The 26,006-nt window shown below is 41.7% G+C and overlaps 1 long non-coding RNA gene across 1 annotated transcript; it reads left to right on the forward strand.

Annotated features, from left to right (window-relative positions):
• Positions 1–17,512: 17,512 nt before the first annotated feature.
• LOC127470084 (uncharacterized) lies at positions 17,513–24,497 on the forward strand. Its single transcript, XR_007904167.1, has 3 exons — positions 17,513–17,577; positions 17,636–17,693; positions 24,027–24,497. It is a non-coding gene; the product is annotated as an uncharacterized LOC127470084 (long non-coding RNA).
• Positions 24,498–26,006: the final 1,509 nt, after the last annotated feature.

Raw genomic sequence — 26,006 nt, forward strand, 5'->3', positions numbered from 1 at the left:
TTTATAGAGGAGAAACATCTACAGTCTTATGAAAAGTACAGTATTTCTGTAATAATTGTTAGAATAAAATATAATTTTTGGTTGCTAAATGATCCCTACTAGTTCTGTACATTAATATTAAGGTGAATGACATTTTCAATAACAGTGTAAATGGCAATCCAGAAGAGGTATGCAAAATCTGTCCCGTGGGAGTATCAGTTTACTTTTTTGGATCATATCCAAAGCTCTCAAAATTCTTTTAAATTCTTTCTATCGATTTCAATAGGGTCAGGCACCTATAAGGTTATATCACTCTACGTGTTCTCAATTTCTGAACCTGAGGGTCAACAATCTGATAGTTCAGTATTTGACTTGAAATTTCCATATAATTTTCATTTCTTTTACTCCTAGTTTTCTTTAAAAACACCATTTTTTGTCTCTCATTTTCATTCTTTTGTCACAGTTGCAGAAAACTGATGTAGGCAGTCTTTAATTAAGAAAGGCTCTGCTTGACACAGTGCCATGCCTTCATTCCTGTGTAGTGCATCAAGAGGTTCAACCTCTGCCCAAATTAGTAGCAGTAATAATATAACAAAAACAAAACCATGTTCAGATAACTTAAAACACAATCACACCTGTCCATTAATTAAAACACATCAATTGTAAAAACAAAATTTGATATTCAGCTTTTAGAATCTCCTGACACATGTGCATCTAATTTTTCAAATTTAACATAGCATTACTTTTTATTTAGCTGCTTCCTCTTCTTGAAAGAGGATTACAAGTTACACTGTCATTGTTGGGTTGTGTTTTTCAAGTATACTCATCTGGATATGAGTGTAAAAAAATTCTTTACATGAAAAAAGTGTAAACCATCTGTCTTGAGGAAAGATATACTTGGTAGAACAATGAACAGTTGTTTGTCCATATTGGCAGCAATATTCTACTTATGCTAGTAAATTGATGTGCACATGTAAATGCAAATATGATCAATTAAATTCTGCCAAGTTCCAGATCATATTTCAGGGTAGACCTGGGGCTGACAGTGAGAAGATATGCCAAAGTTCTGTCAGCAGCTGCTTGTGGGTATCCTGGTCTTCTGGAGGAAAATCAGGGAGATCGTATCTCAATGACAAAATCTTCACAGCAAACAGGGATACACATTGCAAACAGGGATAAAGGTTAGTGTGTACAGAACTATGACTTGCTTCACCTTTGAGGTGGTACTTCTAGCAGAGGAATAAAGTGTAGATGGTCCAATGCTTTACAGATTTTCAGAACTATTGTTGTATTATCACTAGCACAAACGGGATTTTTCTTTCTCCTTATGGTTAAAAATTAACCTGGTATTAAGTCATAAATGCACGTACGCATGTTACGACCCGCCCCAGAAAAAGGGGAGAGGAGTAACCCAGGTTCTTATCAATAATTCCCTTGGAGTGGATTAGAGTGAAATGACACTGAATAATCAGTGTCTGAAAACATATATAGGTAGGGTTTATTTTAACAATTTTGTTTGAACAGGTATGTTAGCATTTTGGGTGTTGTCATCTATATTATATATCATAGGGATAACCCCTGGGGGGAAAATGCATAAGGGAGAGAAAGGAAAGACAGGATAAGGCTAAGGGAGAGTAAGGGAAAGAAAAGCTGAGAGTGGACAGATGTCTATAGTCACCGCCCACGGGGTCCAGCGATGAAACTTGGTAGTTGCAGCTTCCATGTCTATCAGTTGAAGTGGTGGCCTTGATCTGCTGGGGGTGAAGGAGGGAAGCCCCCCACACTCCAAGAAGTTATGAGTTATTATATCCATGGTCAGTGTCATGGGCCATGCCTCGAGCCTCCAACCTCTGCCCTGGGCCCTGCACAGTTTTTGTGTCTGGCCTGGTTCCCACCTTTTTTTTAGATTGGCAGAGGGGGGATGGGCTGTTATGGGCCATCAGAGGTCCTGCCTTTTCAGGGCTTGACACCTTCAATTGCCCATCAGAGGTATAATGCAACAGTCAAAAGCCTGCAAGGCTCTTAACTTTTCAGGGCTTCACACCTTCAGCACCGGAGGGAGGGAGGGGCCCGATTGCTCATCAGAGGTATAATGCAAGTCAAAAGCCTGCAAACATGGATCTTTACTGGAGGGAGGGATGGGCCCAACTGTCCATCCAAAATGCAAGTCAAAAGCCTGGAAAAGTCTCCTAGAATGCATAAATCATTAAACATTTCAGTCTCTGACAACACATGAACAGAAATTTACTTGCCTATGTTTAACATAGAGAACACTTCATCAACATTTCAAGACTTGCCACTGTATTTTTCTTGTAAGATACTCAGCATGCAAAGAACACCCTTGTGATCTATGAGTATAAAACTACATTAGCTTATTACATTAACAAAAATAAGGGAACCGCATCTCAGGCTTGATCACTACACAGGCATTCAATAGCTAACAAAAATAAAGCTTTTTTTACGTAGCATCCCAAAACACTAGCCAGATCTCCATTTAGGTTGATCTAATAAAGGAGATAGGAACTATAAAAGTTCGGAAATATTTTTTGACGTGATTGATGGTAGCATTAGGTCCCTGATGCAATATATTATGTTGTTTCTAGTAAAAGTATTGAGAGTCCAAACTTAATTATATAACTATGTGCTTATCAAATAAAAAAAATCTTAATCCAAGAATGTGGAAATAAATAAAGTATCTCAAAAAACAACACAAGAAGAAGAATGAATGTTTAATAATACACCTGAGTTTCCTAAATTCATTTTGAAGGGAAAGAGCAGTAGCATATGACAATAGCTTGAAAACCTCAAGAATGTGAGAACAATGCTTCATTTTATAAGCAGTGTAACTGGAAGTAAATATTTAGAGCCTCAGCAGTCAGTAGAACACTGGATAAATGTTTTAACCCTTTTGGGTTTTATATTTTTATGTTTTCCCTTCTACCCTGTAAGAATACAGTTCTGCCACTAAGCACAACAAAGAAACCCTTAAAGTATATCAATAAGGGGTGTGTTTGTATTTGTAATACAGATAAAAAAGTGCCAAAGAAGAGCATTTAGGCTCAAGTATTTCTTTACAATGCAAATCCTCTGTCCGAAAGGCCACACACACATGAACAGTTGTATTACAGGCAGATCTGCTGTGATATTTACAAACCCAGACCATGAGCTCTTCCAAACATGTGTAAAAGTCACTCACATGGTGTGTTTCGACATTAAATGCCATAAAACAACTTTTGTCTCCTAATAATATACCTCTAAGGTGTTCAATCTATTGTACCTAATTTCTTTTCCTTCTCATCTAGAGAACTATGGTTCATAACCAAAACAGATGACACTTATAATTTTAGAAATTGAGAGAAGTCTTTATTAAAAAACATCAGTAGGCCACATAGGCATCTAATCAGACCTAAGTTAGCCAGTATAAGTTTTTTACATATAAGTCTTCCCTGTAACAGGTAATGAGTTGTGGTAATACTAAATATGGTATATTGGGAAACAAATGATTACATTTTGCCCAAAACTACTAATAAAGAGTGTGTGTGCTTGGGAAAATCGGGAAAATTAATTTTATTATCATCTGAATATCACAATGCTTTACAGCATGTATTTTTTTCCTTGTATGGTGATAAATGAAAGGTAAAAGAGAAGTTTCTAATCTAGTCTATAATATCAATGTATTTGCATTTGGGTCACTGACTGTTTTTTCTTTTACAGACACAAGAGTTCAGTCATACTGAGCTGGCCAATCCTTTAAGCTACAATTCCATTGTGAGTAGTAAATTCTGTATAAAAGTTGTGCAAATTTTAGTGGGCATGGGGGAGGATTTTTTTCCAAGATAGAAAAATATGTAAGGCATTTTTATTTCAACTAAACTATAAGTTGATGACACAATTTATGTTTGAAATCCCTGTAAAACAATCATAGTAATTAAAATTTAATAGGCATCATATAGGACCAAAAAAAAATTATAGTAGTGCATTATTGCAGTGTGGTGTCCACCTGTCCTGAGCAGTTATGCAGCAGGAACCTTGCTGGAAGTTCTCTAAAATGTAATAAAGTATTATTACCACAGAGATCTCTGGACATATGTCAAACTGGTCCCAGTCTCTGCTGCTAAATTGTTTCCTGTAGTAGAGCACACTAGTACTGAGGCTTAGGTGAAGCATTTAAACCCAAGATTTAAATAATGCAAAAGTCATGTGCCTCTGTTGTTGATGTCCTGGGAACCATCTGCATCTCCTACATGCCAGACTTGCTTCCAACACAGTTACCTGAACATCCAAAGATCTACCAAGTTTCCTGTTGCCCAGGAGTTCCAGTGAGCTGGGACCTTGTACCTTCAAACAGGATACCCAGGTTTGAATGTAATGCCTTCTAGGTTTTTGAAACCATCTTGCAAAATGAAAGGCTGCAGTGTCCATCATGTTTCATGATGGACATCTGAATCCTGCTGTCTGAAATTGCCCTTTTAGGATAAAGAAATTAAGTTAGGTAAGGGCATGAAAACGGCTTTGTAAGTTATTGCTTTCTGTTGGGCATAAGCCATTCTGTTGCACTGAATTTAGCTGAGTGTCTTTCTTTCAGAGACTGATGGGTTATGAAATTGCTGGCAGGATCAGTAAAGTGATTTCTTCTTGCTCTGTCAATAATGACTGTGGAAAGGGACCTGGGGGTCCTGATTGACAGCAAGGTGAACATGAGTCAGCAGTGCCCTGGTAGCCAGGAGGGACAATCCTGTCATGGTGGCACCAGGCAAAGTATCACCAGCTGGTTGAAAGAGGGGTTTGTCCCTCTCTGCTCTGTGGCCTCACCTTGAATATTGTGTGCAGTTTTGGACACCACAGTATAAAAAAGATATAAAGCTATTATTAGAGAGTGTCCAAAGGAGGGCAATGAGACGATGAAGGGAGCAGCTGAGGTCACTTGATCTGTGCAACCTGGAGGAGACTGAGGGGAGACCTCATTGCAGTTACAACTTCCTCGTGAGGGGAAGAAGAGAGACAGGACCTGATCTCTTCTCTGTGGTAACCAGTGACAGGACCTGAGAGAATGGCCTGAAGTTGTGTCAGGGGAGGTTTAGGTTGGATATTAGAAAAAGGTTCTTCACCTTGAAGGTGGTTGGGCACTGGAACAGGCTCCCCGGGGAAGTGGTCACAGCACTAAGTCTGAGAGTGTTCAAGAAGCATTTTCACAATATTCTGAGCACATGGTGTGACTCCTGGGAATGGTCCTATGCAGGGCCAGGAGTCGGACTCGATGGTCCTTGTGGTTCCCTTTCACCTCAGCATATTCTGTGATTCCGTGATTCTGTGATTTTTATGAAAGTGGCAGATTTGGTATTAGAGCCATCTCACTTGTCTCCTGGAAAATTTAAGGGAGTTCTTCATGGCGGTTCAGAGAGGAGAATAAGTGTGAATTTACACTAATCATTACTTTTGAAGTGTGCAAATTCTTTAAAAAGGTAGCTGATTTTTCATTTCAATCATAACACACGGTAGCATTTCATTAAATCCACTGACACACACACTGTTATTTTATAAACAGCTTAAAAGTCGTGCTCAGCTGGTAGCTCATTTTTACATCAGAAAAACTTTTTTTTGTTGTTGAGTTTTCTGAAAATGTCATTAAACCCAGGAAAATCTCAGTATCTTTCCTGTATTCTGTACATCTGCTGCCTATTCAGTATGATACTTGGAACAGGACAATCTTCTTGACAAAGGTCTGGGAATGTGTATTTTTACTTCAATTAGCACTTGAATCATCAGTTTGGATATCAGAATGCCAAAGTTGTTTTCCACCTGAGGTTCTGTCTCTTCCTAAAATTGTGATCCTGGAAATTCTGTAAGCAAATATAACCTGCCTAGTATGAGGAATTATCCCATGTCCAGAATTTAGCACTGTGTTTATGTGTGTGTTCTTTGTTGGTTCTTTCCCTTACCCAACAGAAGCCTCAGGCACTCCTCTGTTGAGTACTCTGACATGAAGAAGGGACTTTTTATTTTAATGGTTGACAGTTTGTGCATGGATACTGTGCTCTAATATAACAAATATTTTTTGAAAATTCCCAAGAAAAAACTAGTTCAGAGTGACTGACCCAAAAAAAAATTTTAATACTTTTGAATCCCTGAATTTTAATATTGAGAATTCCCAGATGTTTATATATGATACTGCAGGAACAATGCTGATCCTGTATAAGAACTGGGACAGGGTTATGAGAGGTACTTCACAATCTGCTAGAATGTGACAGCCCCAACTCTGATGAGGTTTAAAAAAAAATCAACAAAAAAAAATCAAACAAGGCAGACAGTTACTAGAAAAAAAACAAACCAATGAAGAGATCACATGAGCTTTTCAGAGCAAGACAGCAATTCAGTTATGGTGTCAGAGCAAGAACCAAAATATCTTTTACCTATCCCACCAAATGCTTGTTCAGGTTATAATCCAATTGAATCACTGCAAGTATGTTTTATATTCAGCTTGTCCAACTTAGATGCCCACATTAGAAGCCTAAATATTCTCACTTTTCTTTAAAAACTCCAAGGAATAAATGCCTAAACAGAACTGGGGTTTCAAAGTACCTCGTGGTAACAGAAGAAGGCAGAAATATTTTTGGTACCGATATCTCCCTGTTGGTTCCACATGAGATTTATACATCACTTTTCTTAAAATGTTTGGGTCTATCTGAGCATCTTGAGATAGAATTATTTCATGCAGATTAAAATAAGCAAATGACCCAAGGCATTTGGGTAAAGAGGAGACAAAAGTGTGACTGAATTGGAAAGGTCATGGAAACAAGACACAAAAGCTATAAATCTATTTAAAATACAAATCTATTGAAATATTTATAACTAAGACCAGAGTTGAAGAAACCTATACAAATATTATCATTTTGTACAGCAGCAGACACCCATAGGTGCTATTCTGAGAAATCAGGAAGAGCATGGCAGCCTAAGATTTACATTGCTTAAGTCTATAAATTACACTATTGAAACAAGCTTTTTAATTTACTCTTTTCCATTCTACTTCTGTTGCTGGGTACACTGAATGTTTTCCTAGTGAAACTCAGACACATAGTAGAAATATTAGTAAGCATAATGTGAAGTATAATAATAATATGATCTAGTTATACTTGGCTCCAGTAGGCTATAGAATATCAAATATTATCAACAGAAACTTTCCTTTTATGGGGGAATGTGATACAGTTGTAAAAGAAGGCAGGGCAGGAAGAGTTTGAAGTTATGCTACATTGGCTACAGCATTTTAATTAGGTATTTGGACATAAAATGGTTTTGCTAAATCCGTGCTTATTTTTAACAACTCCTGTAGCCCTTAAATTTGTGTAATGCACAGATGTTTTACAAGGATGTCTTATTTACTAAAACATTTTTACTATTGAAACACAGTAAACTAACTGCCAAATAATGCTCCCTAGCTCTTTTAAATGTCAATAAGTAACAGATATTTTTTTACTGAAGTTTATAATTTCTGTTTGGTCTGCTGAAAATTTCATAAGGTGACTAGAGGTCTCCCAGAAGCCTCAAGTGAGAATCCAGATGTTTGTTCTTTCATTCAGCTTAGCTTCAGTTGTATGCAGGAATCATACACATCAGGAATGCTTTTGAGTCTCCTACCTTGGAAGTTAGGGATTTCTTAGATTAGGCAGCTGTGTAAAGCAAACATCACCCTTGGCTGTCCTAACTGATCCTGTGTTGAAAATCATCATGGGGATAGGTATGTCTGTAAACTCACTTGCTCTGTCCTCAGCCATCACTGCTCACAGTTACATAAATCCACAAAAGACAGCTTCAGGAAAGGTGCTAGCAGAGTACAAGGGTTGCGTTGTGATGCTGCCCATGCTACGGTGTCAGTAATTAACAGCAGAAGATGAGGGCACACAGCATTAGCATGCCACCACTTTTACAGTCATGACTAGATTCATCTACTTAAGCCCTTGTTAAAAATAAGTGTGAAATGCATACATTTCATTTTCATAGTACAGTTTTATTGTAATGTACTAGGTAAAAATTAATAACATTGAATTTCCCCTCTTCTAATGATGATCATTGTATTCAGACACACAACTGCAGGCTCAGAAGTTCCTGAGTCACAAAATATTGGAGGCTGAAAGGATACTTTGGAATGACTAAATCACTGACTGAGTATATCCTATATGGTTTCTCTGTTCTGAAATTCCTCCTTAGGCATCTGGTTTTAGCCTTAGTAAAGGAGACAGAGCTGGTGGAGATTGAGTCAAATGGGCTGTCTGGTCTTGGCACATAAGCCTCTCCTTTCTTTGAGAAAAAACATGGTGACATTAGAGAGATTAAGAGGTGCTTGGCAGCTAGAAATCATGAAAAATATTGAAAAAAGAGGGTGAGTTCCATCAAAGAACACAGAAAATAAACAGAACCAAAACCACACAGTAGGAAAGTATCTCTCAGTCACACAGAAGGCAGGAGACTTACACATACAAACATTAATGCCCAAAAGAATGAAGAGCACCTAAAAGTAAGGTGGAATTTGACATTCACCTTAGTCTATAATCAGTCATTCTTGGAGCCAGGATAAGGGTCTGTAGGATGAGACACTTTAACTATCTATTCTGCCACAGAAGATTGCCTTCCCTTTTGATAAATAATGACAACAACTGTAACAGTACTGTAACTTGGAAAAGTTGACTACAAAAGCAAAGGACTAACTGGCCATTTCAGCATTGTTTTATGTGAAAGTAGAAGATGAATAGAGACTGAGGAAATAATTTGTGAATCATCACAGCTATAGTGATAAAAACACCAAGCTAAAAAACAAAACACATTTCTTGATCAGTAATGTTTAATTTCATGCTGGCTGCATGGATGAATATGTACTCCCTACTAAGCTCCTAGAAATCAGTAGTTACCATGAAGTTAATTTCCCTTAATTTCCACAAAGATTATATCCCACTTTATTGGTACTAATGATCATTGCGAAGGACCCAGCCCAGTTAGTTCTGGAATATGGTTGAACTGGAGTCCTATCATCATCTTTCCATAACAACCACACATCGATCACAACACAGCTGGGCAGAGTGAGGAAGCACACCATGGCTACATCCACCTTGAAAATGTAATCTGCAAAACATAAAGGGATGGAGGAATACTCTCTGCTTTCAAGGGAGTCCCAGGTAATAATCCACTGAGTCACTTCAGTCAAATTTCAACAATTATGAGGCAAGAATACATATCACATTGTTTTAGAGAAGTGTGCAAATGACATCACTAATGGAAAGTAAGAATCAATATGGTAACAGATATAACAAGTCAATAACTCTGCAGTCTAATAGCTCATACTCTGATCTTAAATAAATGCTGTCCTAGAATTAAATATATCATTGATTTGTCCATATTATAATGTGATCTAATAGAGGGTTTTTAGCAATTATTTTAGTTATTTCAAATGGAATCAGAATTCATTATATTTGCCAGTCCTAGTGTTTGTTACAAAGTACTGTAATAAAAAAATGCAAGTATCTGCTACTTGGACGTTCTCTACTTATCTCTTTGCTCTAGATTGAAGGCATAGCATCATCAGGTTTCACAAGCAGTAGCTGCTCTTCTTTTCACAGCAACTGGACAATGGCAACTGCAACTATTTCTGAATTAAGGCATAAATCTTCCTCCAACCCTCCATGCCTGACACCTGTTTAGGACAATCATTTTCCAATTATCTTTACCAATCTGAGATGCAATAAAGACACCCCTCCCTCCTTCACCCCTTTTTTGAGGGAAGTTATACTTCAAGCAGGAAGCTAAAGGCTGCACATTCTTTCCACCTATATGCACCATTAACTGCAGCTCGTTCACAGAACATATCAGCAATTGCTTCACAATCCTTTTCTTCTTAATGGGCATTTACAAATGCTTTTCCTTCAACAGCACTATCTTCTGCATCAGTGCAGAAATGCAGGCATTCACTTTTAATTCCTGACTTTGGCAGCATCATGGTACTTGATCATCATAATATGGCTGACTCCATCACCAGGTCTTACCATCCTGCAGTCTTAAAATGTCCAACCCTGGGAACAGAAACAAAACACTGACATTACAGAAATTGCAAGGGTGGAAGACAAACATTTAAAAATAATGTAAGAAACAATGAGGAAGAGTTCAAAGAGTCCTCCTAAATCTTTTTGGGAGGACTACAGACAATTTGTTTCTGTCAGTTTTCCAAATGTTTTGTTTGTCTGTTTACAGTGAAGGTGAGAAAAGGTCTGAAAATAGACTGCAGTGTAACACATGCTAATGGCCATTTTACCTGTCGTGTGAAAGTATCCTACAAGACATGGGAATGAAATGATGTGCTTGCTTTCCCTTGGGCCTCACTTCATTCTGACTGTAAAAATGGTCACTTATGTGTTTGATTCTACAGATTTCTTTTTGTAGGAAACAAAGAGATCAAATTAAGTTACTATGCACTGAGTAAAAATCTACTCTGTTACTGAGGTTGTTCCAATGAATAGAGAAAGCATGCAATTGAATGTATCATATTATGAAAACCAGTCCACTTAAATGGAACTAATTCCCAAATCTCAAACCAAAACCGAATGATTGCATTATAATGTTTATTGTATTCAATTTTATGGATAACTTTGCCAGATATACATTGTAAAAAGCTATTGTATATGATAGCATAACATAAATCAGTCAAATATAATTCGGACAAGGAAAACCAGAAGGACGTGTGATGTCTGTACTGAATTTGTGTATCTTAAGCACAGGGAGCTTTTCTGATTTTGATTTTCATGAAACTGAAATGTGATTCCAAACATAAAAAGTAGCCAAGTTAAAAAATGTGTTGTGTTGGCCATATTGTACATATAAAGCCTAGGGATTTAAGCTTTAGCCATTGCAATGTTCAGTTTGGATTAAGAGATGTCGCTTCATAAGGAAAATCATGACACTTCTTCCCCGTACTTTTACTGACCCCGTTTCACTACAGCTCAAAAATACTGTCAACAGAGAAAATCAGCATTATTTTATTTCTGTCATTTGTTCCTTTTTGGAAAACATGAATCCTTCAAAAAATGCTATGCTGGTGCTGGGATGGAGGAGGGTACCTTATTTGTAAAACAGCGGTTTCTTTAGAGTTTTAATAAATTTACCACAGATACATTCAGTTCTCACAATTAAATTTATGAACTCAGCCAAATCAATCCTGCAGATTAATTTGTAATATTTAGCCTTTTTAGCCTTTGTAATATTTAGCCTTTCACACTTCAAATTCCAGAGAATACCTGATATTCTAAAAACACAGGCATGATTACCTTATGTAATGTATTATACCAAGAAATGAATTATACCAAGAAAGAGAGGTTTTAAGGAAAAGTGAACCTCAAGACTGGAGGGGAACTCCTGGATTATTAAGTCCAGCAACAACATTATAAATTCCTTCATAATTTTTTCTGCTTTATCAAACACAATTGGCTTATTAGACCAGAGCTGTCAGCTGCTGAGCAAACTGATTTTCCAGATCCCCTGCAGACCACTTGTACCACACAGAGTACTAATATCCCATGCCAAAGCCACACAATTAGCTGGCTTTAGCTAAACACAAACAAGGCCATGACAGTGCTTTGCTGAGCCTGAGATAGACATGACCTTATGATAGCAAAGACAGAGCTGAATGAATGAAAAGAGAATGGAATAATTTGGCAGTAACACAGGTGAAGCTGAATCTTAGCAATAACATAGGCCACCCCTTTTCCTTTCTCTCCATGCAGTAGAGCTGCCACAAAAGTGTCATACCAGTGGCTTTGGCCTAATGGCTTTTCTTAAACACATATTTCATCTAGGGGAATATTTTTAGATCTTCCAAAGGAAGGAGTTACATCCAGAAAATAGAATAAGAGTAAGTAAGACAAAGTAACATTTTACATGTGCTTGCTCATCTTTTCTGGGTTAGGACCTTGAGCTTTATAAAGGTGAGCAATAAAACCTGATGTTGTTGAGTATCCATATCCTGTACAGCATTTTTTAAAGGGAAGTAAACGTCAGCAGTAATGGAAAATCAAAGGAATACAGTCTTGCCTCAGAGTATTTCTAAAATTATTTTACTAAGCCATTTGCATCAATATTAGAAGACCAAAAGGTAATTTTTACATTATTTCCTCTTGGTCTGCACGGTTTTGTCCCCCAAATCTTGCTGATGACATCACGAATATATTTCTATCACACACCTCTATTACTCAGCTTGCAGCACTTTCTGGGGGCCCAGGTGTCTCCAATTTGGAAGAAATTATTAAAATCTGTTCAGCTGGTTCTGCATCAAAGAATTCTGTAATTGCTTGGTTCTAGGGCTTTCTGCCATCTGAGGCTGAAATAGCAACCATCTGTTAAGAATTGCTCTGTTGAGTGGTTTTATTCATATTTTGCAGAACAACAACAGGAAAAAAATCTTTCAAAACCAAAAACCTTCTTAGTTATAGCTTGGTTTGAATGGAGTTCTGAAACATGCATCATCTCATCTTCTTGTTGCAAGTTTCTGTACTGGTTGATTGTACAGCAGAAAGAATGGTTTCCTTACCATGAAATATTGCTACTTCATGCTAGCAGTGACTCCCAGGAAAAAAGAGTAATTATTTTCTTATTATTCACTCATCAATACACAAGGTGCTGAGAGCTCCACAGATTAAATTAAAGAGAATTCCTGGTCTAGAAAGCAGCAGGAGAATGGTCTTCTCTATAAAACTGTTTCTGTAAAATGAATGTTCATATTCTACTATCTAAGGTCACTTTGTCATTTAGGAAATGGTTTAATTTGAACAACTTGTGCCATCTCAAAGTTAAATGTCTAATCAAAACCTAGTCCTCTAGGTTTCTTCTGTAGTCAATACTAAGGCACAAACACATCCACTGAACAATTCACCTTAATGTTCTTGTTTAAACTGGAAGAAGTGAATCAGCTTGTAGAAGTATGTCTCCATCTATCTGTTTATATGCTGCAGTAATCCAACGTTGAAGGCCTTTGGACCCTTTCTCTGTGCTCTGACCATAAAAGGAAGTACTTAGTTTCTCCAAATCCTTATGTATTTTCCCACTTTCATAACTGCTGAGGTCAAATACAGATCCTCAATAGAACTTCATTTTTTACACATTAACTTCCATTGCATTTTACAGTAGTGAAGACTGATGAAGGAAAGATTATATGAATAAAACTAATATCATAGTGTATATACATATAGAAATATTAATTCTATGATTTATAGTTTCTGAAAAATATAAATTTTGGGGGTCGATTTTGCTGTTGGTTTTTTTCATTTGTGGTTGGAGAATGGAAGGGTGGAGATACTATCACTCTGTTGCTTAAAACATATCCCATCTTGAATGACAGACACATAATACAACTTTTCCCCTTGAAGACCCTAAAGACCAGAATAACAATGCAAGTGGATGGCTTTACAACTGAGGAACAGAGGGACTGAGCAGTGAGTTAACCAAAGCTTCAAAGGATGTCTAGAGCAAGAGCTGGAGTCAACTCTCAGTTGAGAGTTGGGCTTTTTTATTCATCACCACAGGCTCTTCAGCTCTTCTGTAGAGCTTCTATTTGTCAGTTCAATACACAGCTATCAACTTTATCTCCCCACATCTGGAGAAGCCAGTACTCTGCCATCATATTCCATGTGTCAGACTCTTAATATGTGGCTTTATTCCCAGTTCTTCAGGTCCAAAATCTCTGGAAGAGAAGCATATTAGAGATAGTGACTGCTAAATGATCACATGTACAATATTTCAAAGGAAGGGCAAAATGTTGGAATAAAAGCCAGGAGATTGTGGTAGATTAAAATAGAATAGTTCCAACTTTTCTTGCTCTCCTTTGTAAATCTTGTGGGCCTAAAATGGAAAGTATCAGGAAGAACATGTAAGATGCTACTTTTTAACTTATTAGACATATAAAGTATTTTCACCCCTTCTCACACAATTCCCTCTTATGGAAACCTTAAGAACAAGTAGGTTGGAGGTGTGCTGCAATGACTGCCTGCCTCGACTGTGAGTTTGACTCATTGACACTTTATCCTCTAATGCATTATTTCAAAGTTGCTTTTAAATTTCTACTGTTATAGATAGATATGAAAATAAGAAAGTAAGAGCTTCAGTTTTCATTTGTCCTTAATCTGTGCCTCAGTCATTACTGATCCCATAGGAAGACGAACTGACTACATACTGTAAGTGGGTCTCATTCCTAGGCCCAGCGATATGGTAACGGCTCATAGAAGTCATCCATAACCTGACGTTTTTACAACATCTTCCTGTCATATCTTTGTACCATCATTAAGACATCATTAATTTCAGGCAGAGCCTTGGTCAAATGCCAAGCCATTCTCACTCTTCCCTTTCTGCTACAAGCAACGGGGGATTCAAAGTGACAAAGAACCCAAAAGCTGGGAGGCACCCACAGATGACTAAGCAGACAGGATGCATTCCCCTTGGTTGCCAGTTAGATGATAATCTTCTCATAGAGGCATATCAAAATGCTGGACTCTTATGCACAACAATGGTCATCTCTCAGTAGAGGGACAAACAGATGGCCATTAGCATGTGTTTTCAATTCATGTGTTTTATGACATTTGGAAAGTGCGTTTTACTAGGGATTGGGGAACTGCTTTATTCTAAAGCTTCTCTTCTTGACAGAGCTCTCCTTACCAGCAGAGTCCAGTGTGCAATTTCTTCACAGAACCCTCTGAACAAACAGTCTTTTCTGTCCTGCCTTCACTTCAGGATTCCCAGTCCCTGAGAGTCTATGAATTGATGCCCAACTAAAGCAGACCACTCTCAGCGCACTGAGTTGTGGTTAGACCCAAGGCTGGACACTTACTGATACAGCCTTTGGTCATCCCACCTCAGGCAAAGCATCCTCTGGGGAATCTACACTAAACCACATACTTCTTTGCTAATTCATTACTGTCCTTTACTGACTCTTAGATCATTGTGGTAAACAGATTTACTGTGACCACAAATGCTGTTTTATGGCAAAAAATAAAACTGGAGCTAAATTGAGTGTGACAGTGACCATAGAGAAGAATAACATTGCTAATGGAGCTCTTGCACTGCTCAGATTCCACAGGCAACACTGGGATTGTAAAATAAGACATAGTTTGATTTTATACATAGCAACAACATCAAAACTGACAGAAACAAGGGCTGTGAGATAGAAACATACCAAAACCATGCTTGTGTCAGAAGAGTTTTGACTAATGAACTGAGGACAGGAGGTCTGAAGCGATATATTCAGTGCTAAGGTTAGTAGCAGCACTCTAACTTAGCCAAATCAGGTTTTCTCAGCTCCATTTTGTTTCTAGTGAGGGAACTGCCTTATTTCTTTACTGTTGGTAAACTGAGGACGTCATATCAAAAGGAACTGCTTTATGGAACAGTATTGTCACAGCAAGGAAAACTGAATGATGGGCACAACATCAGCATCCTCAATCCAGCCACCTCCAGAGCGTGGCATTGGGGACAGCAGATCCAGGTGGCACCAGCAGGTGGCAGAGTGCAAAGCACCGGCGTGACTTGTAAGAAGGAATCTCCCACAGCAGTATGGCTGGCATTGAACCAAGAAGCTACCAGAGATGTTGCAGTTAATGGACAGAAGTCATTAGTATCCTGGTTTGAATGAAGCTGTTTGTAATATGGAGGTCTCCGTTACGGAAATTTAAACCAACAATTGTAACACGCAGGTTCAAATTAAAGACCTGACATACTGGAAGATGGAAATGAGGGAAGCAAGAACTGAGATGTTCGTTACTCTAGCACATAATGTGCATGCAAATATTCTCTTCATGTAATTACTTTTCATAAATTAGAGAACACTGTAAGCTTGCAATAACAATTGCCAGGATAATAACCAGGCAACCCTTTACACAGAACCTGGAATAAATACTCCTTTCTTTTCAACAAAGATTTAAATAGAAAAAGATACATCCAGTAGCATGCAAACCAACTGAACTTGTCAAACAGGTAGACAAAAAATAGGGAAATTAAAAAATTATTTTTAAAATTCTTAATATTGGGCTGTTAGTATCATCATAAAAAAAAAGGTAAATTCCAACTTCAATAACATCCAGTCATCCATGAACTGTGTTGGAACTGGTAGTATCTCTTTTGGGAAGAACAATAATCACGAAGATTCAAACTTGGAAGTGTTCACAAAATTCTGCTAACAAAAATAATTTAGAGACTGAAATCCAAAGGAAAAAGAACATGTGAGAGAAGTAAACGTAGTACTCATGGTTATGCATACATAAGCCTGTGTAGAAACTCTAATACAGAACACTTGTACAGTACTATAGATGGTTTAGCTGACATAAAAACTTCCCCAAGGGAGATCTCTAACTCTTAAAAAGTATCCACACCCTTTTGAAAAATTTCTCTCAGAATACAGTCAGATTCAAGGAGAAATCCTGTAAAAATAGTGTGCCATACACTGATGTAACTCATCACACACTCATTGGGAGCAAGTGGAGACATAAGTGAAACTGTCTGTATAATTGAGTTTTTCCAGGTTGTTTTCTTGTTTGCTTGCTTGCATGCTTGGTTTTATTCAAATTGAGGAAAGAATAAACTGGAAGAAAAAGAGTATTCTGATGAGTTCCCTTTGGGAGACCTAAAATTACTTTTTCTTTTTTTATTTTTATTTTCTAGGTGTCTGAGCTTTTTTCCCCCTCCTATGACTGAACAGGCTTCCGCCCTCTGGAGCTGTGGCTCTTCAGTGTCATGATGCCTCCAACTCTTGGCTGCCTGCCTTCTGGAAATATGGTGTAGACAAGTGACCTGAGAAACTGCTTCCCTGGGAGAACAAGAGCTGAAGGCACCCTGGCTTGAATGACAGGGCTGATAAATTCCTGCAGAATCAAGCAGTATTCAGCAACCCTCCACATCTAGTTAGAACCAGGGATGACACTGACACAGGGAAAGCCATCTACCTTACTGTTATAGATTAGGAAATCAGGGGAATTTTCCTTCCCCCTGCCCCACTCCAAGGGAGAAGAAACGGAGTGAGTGGGGGGAGGGAGGTTATTAGCATTACCAAAGATGTAGCCGGGTTGGGTTAACGACCGATCTTGGAGAAAGATAAGGAAGAGGCACGGAGGCGGGGCTGGTGGAGACTCTGGCTGGGAGGGGAGAGGCAGTGTGGGTGTGTGGCTGGCTCTCTGGGGTGCTGACGGGCATTTTCGTTGGGGAGGGGGACCGGAGGTCTAGCTTGTTTTGGCTGTTAATCCTGGGGGGGCTCGCCCTCCCATCCTGCTGGCTTCAACCTGTCTGACTGTCCCGCCCGCCGGAGCCGCTGTGTTTCATCGGAGAGTTTTTGCTTGCCCGCGGGAGAGGAGGAGGAGTTTTTGGAGACACTACCACCTGAGACTGCAGTGAGTCTTCGCCACTTGAGACAGCGGTGAGTTCCCGTGGGAGTGTGCTGCCTGCCTTCCTTGTCGCCCCCACGGAGGCGAGGACTCCCCTCATCTCCTTCTCGGCTTCCCCTCGTGGTCCGGGACCTCTCTCTCTCCGGTCCCCTCTTCCCGCGGGTGACTGACGGAGCCCACAGCGCCCCCTGCCGACCGTGACCAGGTACTGCAGGTCCTACAGCTCCATCAGTCCTTCAGCGCCCCCTGCCGACCGTGACCAGGTACTGCAGGCCCTACAGCTCCATCAGTCCTACAGCGCCCCCTGCCGACCGTGACCAGGTACTGCAGGCCCTACAGCTCCAGCGGCCCAACAGCGCCCCCTGCAGACCGCAATTAGGACTGTGTTAAAGGACAGAGGAGTATTCTTTTAGACTTGTTGTTGTGGTTGTTGTTGCTGGTGTTGTTTTGTTTGGTGTTACTGTTTTTTTTTTTTTTGTTTCTTTTCTTTTTTTTTTTGGTTTTTTTTTGCCAACATTCATATATTTCTTAATAAAGGGTTGTTATTTCTTCTGTTTTTCCACATTTTCCTCGAGTAAAGCCCCTTAATTTGACATTACAATTGCAGAGAGAGAGGAGTTTGGTCTACCTCACAACTCACCCTCTTTAGCAAACAGTCTAGTCTCTCTAGACTGAGACATTTTTTGGCGCCCAACGTGGGGCACGAAAGAGGAAAGGTGGAAAAAGAATAACTACCCTTTGTGTGATTGACACGCGTTTTTGAATTTGTAGGCACCATGATGTTAGGGGTTGTTGCTCTCCTCTGGCATATGACCATGCCAAGATACCTGTCCCACCTGTCAACGTGTTTCAGTTCGCATACTAGTACTTACATTGCAATAAGTACTTTTGAGTTTGTGCATTGGGTATATGACACGGCAAATTCAGCACCTGTGATTTTCATCCGGAACATATCCTCAAGGATACACTACTGCTCTAGCCTAAGCTGCTTCCTCTGGGGTTTTAAGGATAATAGTACCCATTCTTATGGAGACACACAGGGGAATGCACGCGCCCAACCTTTTATTCAGTTCCCTTTTGGATACGATACAATGGCCTCTGGGAAGTTTAAATCATTTTTAGATGTCCGAGACATTTCAATTGTTGGGCTTTTCATCCTAAATTGTGCCACTATAGCATACCTGATATACCAAGCCAAGGCCAAGAATTACCGAGAAGGCGTTCAGGAGCCTGACCCAGGGGTGGAAAACCTCGAGTGGCGTGGGTTATGGGAGGACATGGGTAAATTCCTAGAAAGTTGCTCAGCTCCCATGACATGGAAACTTACCCTTGAACAACTCCTGAACCCTATAAAAATAATGAAAGCTGTGAGGGAGAGGGGTCGTGATGGATCCATGGAGAAGCAGGTGACAGCTGCATGCGGGGTCTTGGCCATTGCCTACAGGAAGTTGCTTGGTATGGTGCAGCATTCCCAGGGGAAAGGAAAAGACGAGGACAAGATGCCTAATATCAAGGTGACTCAGGATAAGGAAAAAACTAAGGGGCAGACTAAACCAACGGAGGTTGCCACTATCCACAGGAAGAAATGTAAAGCCAAATCAGTTCGCCTAGTTGACGATGATGGAGAGGCAGGGTCCTCACAAGCAGCTGCTCCAGAGACAGAAATCATCACTGAGTCTTTATCGTATAATAACCTCCGGAATCTACGGGCAGATGTTGCTCGTCGTCCGAGTGAGCCCGTTCTGGCCTGGATGATCCGAGTTTGGGACTCTACAGGTGATGCAGTAAACCTTGATGGTGGTGAAGCGAGGTTCCTGAGGTCCATTGCCCAAGATGTGGGTATTGAGGAGGTGTTTGTGAGGGAATCGAAGCCCCTGTCTCTCTGGGCACGGCTCGTGGATGGTGTGAGAGAGAGGTTCATTTACAGAGATTCCTTGCAGGCAGATCATTACACCAAGAGCTGGAAGACCATCGAAGAAGGAATCCTACGGCTGAGAGAAATGGCATTGCTAGAAGTACTGTTTGGGGGGGATGGGCAACCTACCAACGATCCTGACAAGGTTAAGTGTACACCACAGATGTGGTGGAGCTTTACACGTATGGGGCCGTCCATACATAAAGGTTACCTGACATCACTGGAGGCTGGGGAGAAGCGGGAGCCAGTGATGTCTGTAATAAATAAACTTCGGTTGTACGACAGTATGATCGGAGGACCGATACAGGCCCGTATCTCCTCTGTAGAGACAATAGTTAATGAGCTCAAGGAATTAACTACAGGGTTGAAAGAGAAGATTGAGAGAAACAATCTCCATACGGCCCCAGTGAGAACCAGACGCCCCTCAGCTAGAGAGAACAGACAGACTTCACGAACTGAGTTGTGGTACTTCCTAAGTGACCATGGAGAAGACATGAGACGATGGGACAGGAAACCTACCCGGGCCCTAGCAGCCCGAGTACAAGAGTTGAAAGAGAAAGAAAAGGGGAAGTCTGCGAAAGTGAGTGCCGTACCAGTATCCTGCGGGCAGGGATCTGACTCGGTAGAGGGCACCTCCCGTCGACGTTCACAAGAGGAAAACGATGACTGGCAGAATGAAGACGAGTGTTAGAGGGGCCCTGCCTCTAGCCAGGTAGAGGCACGGGACAACCGTGTCTATTGGACTGTGTGGATCAGATGGCCTGGCACGTCAGACCCACAGAAATATCAGGCTTTGGTTGATACTGGCGCTCAATGTACGTTAATGCCCTCAGGACATGTGGGACCAGAGACTATTTCCATTTCGGGGGTGACTGGAGGATCTCAAGAGTTGACCATAGTTGAAGCTGAAGTGAGCTTGACCGGGAAAGACTGGCAGAAACACCCCATTGTGACTGGTCCAGATGCCCCATGTATCCTGGGCATTGACTATCTCAAGAACGGGTACTTCAAGGACCCCAAGGGACATAGATGGGCTTTTGGAATAGCTGCTGTGGAGACCGAGGAGGCTAAACAGTTGAACTCGCTGCCCGGCCTCTCGGAGAGCCCTTCGGCCGTAGGGTTGCTGAAAGTCGAGGAACAGCAAGTGCCAATCGCCACTACAATAGTGCATCGCCGGCAGTACCGGACAAACCGAGACTCTGTGATCCCCATCCATAAGATGATCCGTGAGCTGGAGAGCCAAGGGGTGATCAGCAAGACCCATTCACCTTTCAACAGTCCTATCTGGCCTGTGCGTAAGTCTAACGGAGAATGGAGACTGACTGTGGACTACCGTGGCCTGAATGAAGTCACCCCACCACTGAGTGCTGCTGTTCCAGACATGTTGGAACTCCAGTATGAACTGGAGTCCAAGACAGCGAAGTGGTATGCTACTATTGACATCGCAAACGCATTCTTCTCCATTCCCTTAGCAGCAGAGTGTAGGCCGCAGTTCGCTTTCACCTGGAGGGGCGTGCAGTACACTTGGAACCGACTGCCCCAGGGGTGGAAACACAGCCCCACCATCTGCCATGGGCTGATCCAAGCCACATTAGAGAAGGGTGAGGCTCCAGAACACCTGCAATACATTGACGACATCATCATATGGGGGGACACAGCAGAGGAGGTTTCCGAGAAAGGGAAGAAAATCATCCAGATCCTCCTGGGAGCTGGTTTTGCCATAAAGAAGAGTAAAGTTAAGGGACCTACCCGAGAAATCCAGTTCCTGGGGGTGAAATGGCAAGATGGGCGTCGTCAGATCCCGACGGAAGTCATCGATAAGATCACAGCCATGGCCCCACCAACCAGCAAGAAAGAAACGCAAGCTTTTCTGGGTGCCATAGGTTTCTGGAGGATGCATATCCCGGAGTACAGTCAAATCGTAAGCCCTCTCTATCTGGTTACCCGAAAAAAGAATGATTTCCAGTGGGGCCCTGAACAGCAACAGGCATTCGAACAGATTAAACGAGAGATTGCACATGCTGTAGCCCTTGGGCCAGTCAGGACGGGGACAGATGTGAAAAATGTACTCTATTCTGCAGCTGGGAATAAAGGTCTCTCCTGGAGCCTCTGGCAAAAGGTGTCTGGTGAGACTCGAGGTCGCCCACTTGGGTTCTGGAGCCGAAGCTACAGGGGATCTGAAGCCAATTACACCCCAACAGAGAAGGAGATCCTAGCGGCTTATGAAGGAGTACAAGCTGCCTCTGAGGTGATTGGCACAGAAGAACAGCTGCTCTTGGCACCTCGACTACCAGTGCTGAACTGGATGTTTAAAGGAAAGGCCCCCACCACACATCATGCCACTGATGCTACATGGAGTAAGTGGATCGCTCTGCTCACACAGCGTGCCCGTATTGGAAATCTGAATCGCCCTGGGATCCTAGAAGTCATCACAAATTGGCCGGAAGGCGAGAGTTTTGGTCTAGCAGATGAGGAAGCAGAAGAGCAGGCGGTACGGGCTGAAGAAGCTCCAGAATTTGATAAACTACCGAAAGAAGAAGCACGCTACGCCCTCTTCACTGACGGTTCCTGTCGCCTTGTAGGAACGAAGCGCAAATGGAAAGCAGCTGTATGGAGCCCCGCCCGACAAGTTTCAGAAGCTACTGAAGGAGAAGGAGAATCGAGTCAATTCGCAGAGCTCAAAGCAGTCCAGCTGGCATTGGACATTGCAGAACGGGAGAAGTGGCCAAAGCTGTACATCTACACTGACTCGTGGATGGTAGCCAATGCTCTGTGGGGATGGCTGGACAGATGGAAGAAGGCCAATTGGAAACGCGGGGGAAAACACATCTGGGCTGCTGATACGTGGCAAGACATCGCTACCCGAACAGAGAAGCTCACTGTGAGGGTCCGCCACGTAGATGCCCATGTGCGCAAAGGCCGAGCCAATGAGGAGCATCGCAACAATGAACAGGCAGACCGAGCCGCACGAGTCAAGGTGTCACAGGTGGACTTGGACTGGCAGCACAAAGGAGAGTTGTTCCTAGCACGGTGGGCCCATGATGCCTCAGGCCATCAGGGCAGAGATGCCACCCATATATGGGCACGAGACCGAGGGGTGGACTTAACCAAGGACATTATTTCCCAGGTTATCCATGACTGTGAGACCTGTGCTGCCATTAAACAGGCTAAGAGACTCAAGCCCCTATGGTATGGTGGACGTTGGAGTAAGTACAGGTATGGGGAGGCCTGGCAAGTCGATTACATCACACTGTCACGAACCCGCCAAGGTAAGCGCTATGTGCTTACTATGGTGGAAGCCACCACTGGATGGCTGGAGACGTACCCGGTGCCTCACGCTACTGCCCGAAATACCATCCTGGGCCTTGAAAAGCAAGTCCTGTGGCGACATGGTACCCCAGAGCGCATTGAATCAGATAACGGAACTCATTTTAAAAACAGCTTAGTTGCCACCTGGGCAGGGGAGCATGGCATCAAGTGGGTGTACCACATCCCATACCACGCAGCAGCCGCAGGGAAAGTTGAACGACATAATGGACTGTTGAAAACCACCCTGAAGGCGTTGGGTGGAGGGACAGACAAGAACTGGGACCAGCATCTAGCAAAGGCTACATGGCTAGTTAACACCAGAGGTTCCATCAACCGAGCCGGCCCTGCCCAGTCAGAGTCCCTCCACACCGTGGATGGAGATAAGGTCCCCGTGATTCACGCGAGGGGTGTGTTAGGAAAAAAGGTTTGGGTTGACCCTACCTCGAGCAAAGACAAACCCATTCGTGGGATTGTTTTTGCCCAAGGGCCCGGCTGCACCTGGTGGGTGATGCAGGAAGATGGAGAAACTCGGTGCATACCTCAGGGAAACCTTACTCTGGGGTGAGCTGGCTGTAACTGTATACTTGTATCTGTATGTAACCCTGCACCTGTATCTGTATGTGTATCTACCTACTAGTGGATGAGTATATAGTTGGAATACTGCATGTACGTATGAGGATCAAAGATTTAACCTAATAAGTGTGGCAGCATGGGGAAGAAAAATTAGGGGTGGATAATGTTATAGATTAGGAAATCAGGGGAATTTTCCTTCCCCCTGCCCCACTCCAAGGGAGAAGAAACGGAGTGAGTGGGGGGAGGGAGGTTATTAGCATTACCAAAGATGTAGCCGGGTTGGGTTAACGACCGATCTTGGAGAAAGATAAGGAAGAGGCACGGAGGCGGGGCTGGTGGAGACTCTGGCTGGGAGGGGAGAGGCAGTGTGGGTGTGTGGCTGGCTCTCTGGGGTGCTGACGGGCATTTTCGTTGGGGAGGGGGACCGGAGGTCTAGCTTGTTTTGGCTGTTAATCCTGGGGGGGCTCGCCCTCCCATCCTGCTGGCTTCAACCTGTCTGACTGTCCCGCCCGCCGGAGCCGCTGTGTTTCATCGGAGAGTTTTTGCTTGCCCGCGGGAGAGGAGGAGGAGTTTTTGGAGACACTACCACCTGAGACTGCAGTGAGTCTTCGCCACTTGAGACAGCGGTGAGTTCCCGTGGGAGTGTGCTGCCTGCCTTCCTTGTCGCCCCCACGGAGGCGAGGACTCCCCTCATCTCCTTCTCGGCTTCCCCTCGTGGTCCGGGACCTCTCTCTCTCCGGTCCCCTCTTCCCGCGGGTGACTGACGGAGCCCACAGCGCCCCCTGCCGACCGTGACCAGGTACTGCAGGTCCTACAGCTCCATCAGTCCTTCAGCGCCCCCTGCCGACCGTGACCAGGTACTGCAGGTCCTACAGCTCCATCAGTCCTACAGCGCCCCCTGCCGACCGTGACCAGGTACTGCAGGCCCTACAGCTCCATCAGTCCTACAGCGCCCCCTGCCGACCGTGACCAGGTACTGCAGGCCCTACAGCTCCAGCGGCCCAACAGCGCCCCCTGCAGACCGCAATTAGGACTGTGTTAAAGGACAGAGGAGTATTCTTTTAGACTTGTTGTTGTGGTTGTTGTTGCTGGTGTTGTTTTGTTTGGTGTTACTGTTTTTTTTTTTTGTTTCTTTTCTTTTTTTTTTTGGTTTTTTTTTGCCAACATTCATATATTTCTTAATAAAGGGTTGTTATTTCTTCTGTTTTTCCACATTTTCCTCGAGTAAAGCCCCTTAATTTGACATTACAATTGCAGAGAGAGAGGAGTTTGGTCTACCTCACAACTCACCCTCTTTAGCAAACAGTCTAGTCTCTCTAGACTGAGACACTTACTTAGAAATCTTTCCACAAATGTCTTTCTAAGAAATACTTCAGGAATAAATACTGCATGTATAAAAAAGGTGAAGAGATTCTTTCTGAGCGTGCTTTCCAAAAGCCTACAAATGAAGTCCATTTTCTGTTGTGTACTAGCTGATGCCATCTGCTGCTGCACCAGGCCATGAATAAAAAGGGACAGTTTCATCAGTGTTATCACCTCCCTTGACTTGATATTCTTAATCTATGACTGAAACTCAAATATGAATATGGACTAAAGTAAAGTATGCCAGTCTGTGCAGGGTCACAATCTTAAAAATGCTTCCAAACCTTGCATTTTTATTTCTTCATTTCATAAACAATTTCAATGTATTGTTGTGCTTAGAATGGGTCCTTAAAATCGCACAGTTTTTGCAAGGAAAGTTGCTCTGTTACCACTAGATCCTGTCAAAAGAAAGCCAAACCACCAGAAAGCACAGTACATGAATCAGATTAGTTCAGTGTCAAGGTTTCTGTGTAAAACTACTCACAATATCAGAACAATGTGGTGCTAATGTGATACTGCTGCTGTTACTGCTGGTGCCATATGGGTGCTTTATAGTGCCAGGACTGTCACGGCCTTAAAATACGAAGGTTTCATTAACATATTCCTTGAATCTGTAACCTTATCCCTTAGGGATTATCTCTCACTCACTGGAAGACTGTTTTTTCTATATATGACTGATTTCTCTCACTATTTATTTTAATTAAGCTTATCTTGAAAACAAAAATGAGAAAGTACTCCTGTCCTTAATTATAAGAAGTGTTTACTTGACACTGTGTCAACAGGGAAATATTTTATGGTAATGTCGATTTTGTCTCTTTTTCTTAAATCTTAATTTTACACCATCCATGTACCTTTTCACCTTAAGTTCTTAAGTGTCAGATACTCTGGATAAAACTCCTATTTCTGGTCAGCTGATCAAGGAAATTATGAACAACTGGAGAAGTGGAAGTTGCTGAGACTCCATATTTCCAGATTAGTTACTATAAAAATCAAATCACACTGAATTATGGAAAGAGTTTTGAACTTAAATTTCTTGCACTTTAGGAATATTGACACTGGGAAGACTTCACTTGCAAGTTACATTAAGGATAGAATTTACATTTAGGATAAAATTTACATTTACTTTGTAAAATGCTGGAGATTTGCATCATATTGCATAGACTATAGCATCCAGTATAATGATATTTTTGTTCTTGTTGGCTCTTATTTCACAAAACAAACAATCCCTATTATATCAACTTCCTTAGGGCAACATATATTAACACATATTAGCAAAACCTAGTGTATTGATTGCGTCCTTCTTGACTGTCCTCCTTGATTCATTTTCTTCTTTTTCTACCACAGAAACCCAACAACCAGTCCAAATTTCCAGAGAGTTGAATATTTATTGTTCTTGGTCAGTTTATTAATCCACATTCTGAGATTCGATTGCACAAGGTTTAAAGAACAAGTTTAAAGACTTCTGCTAAAATAGA

Source organism: Manacus candei, unplaced genomic scaffold, assembly GCF_025592945.1.
Source record: "Manacus candei isolate 608988 ecotype Guabito, Panama unplaced genomic scaffold, ASM2559294v1 h1tg000019l, whole genome shotgun sequence".
Lineage (NCBI taxonomy): Eukaryota > Metazoa > Chordata > Aves > Passeriformes > Pipridae > Manacus > Manacus candei.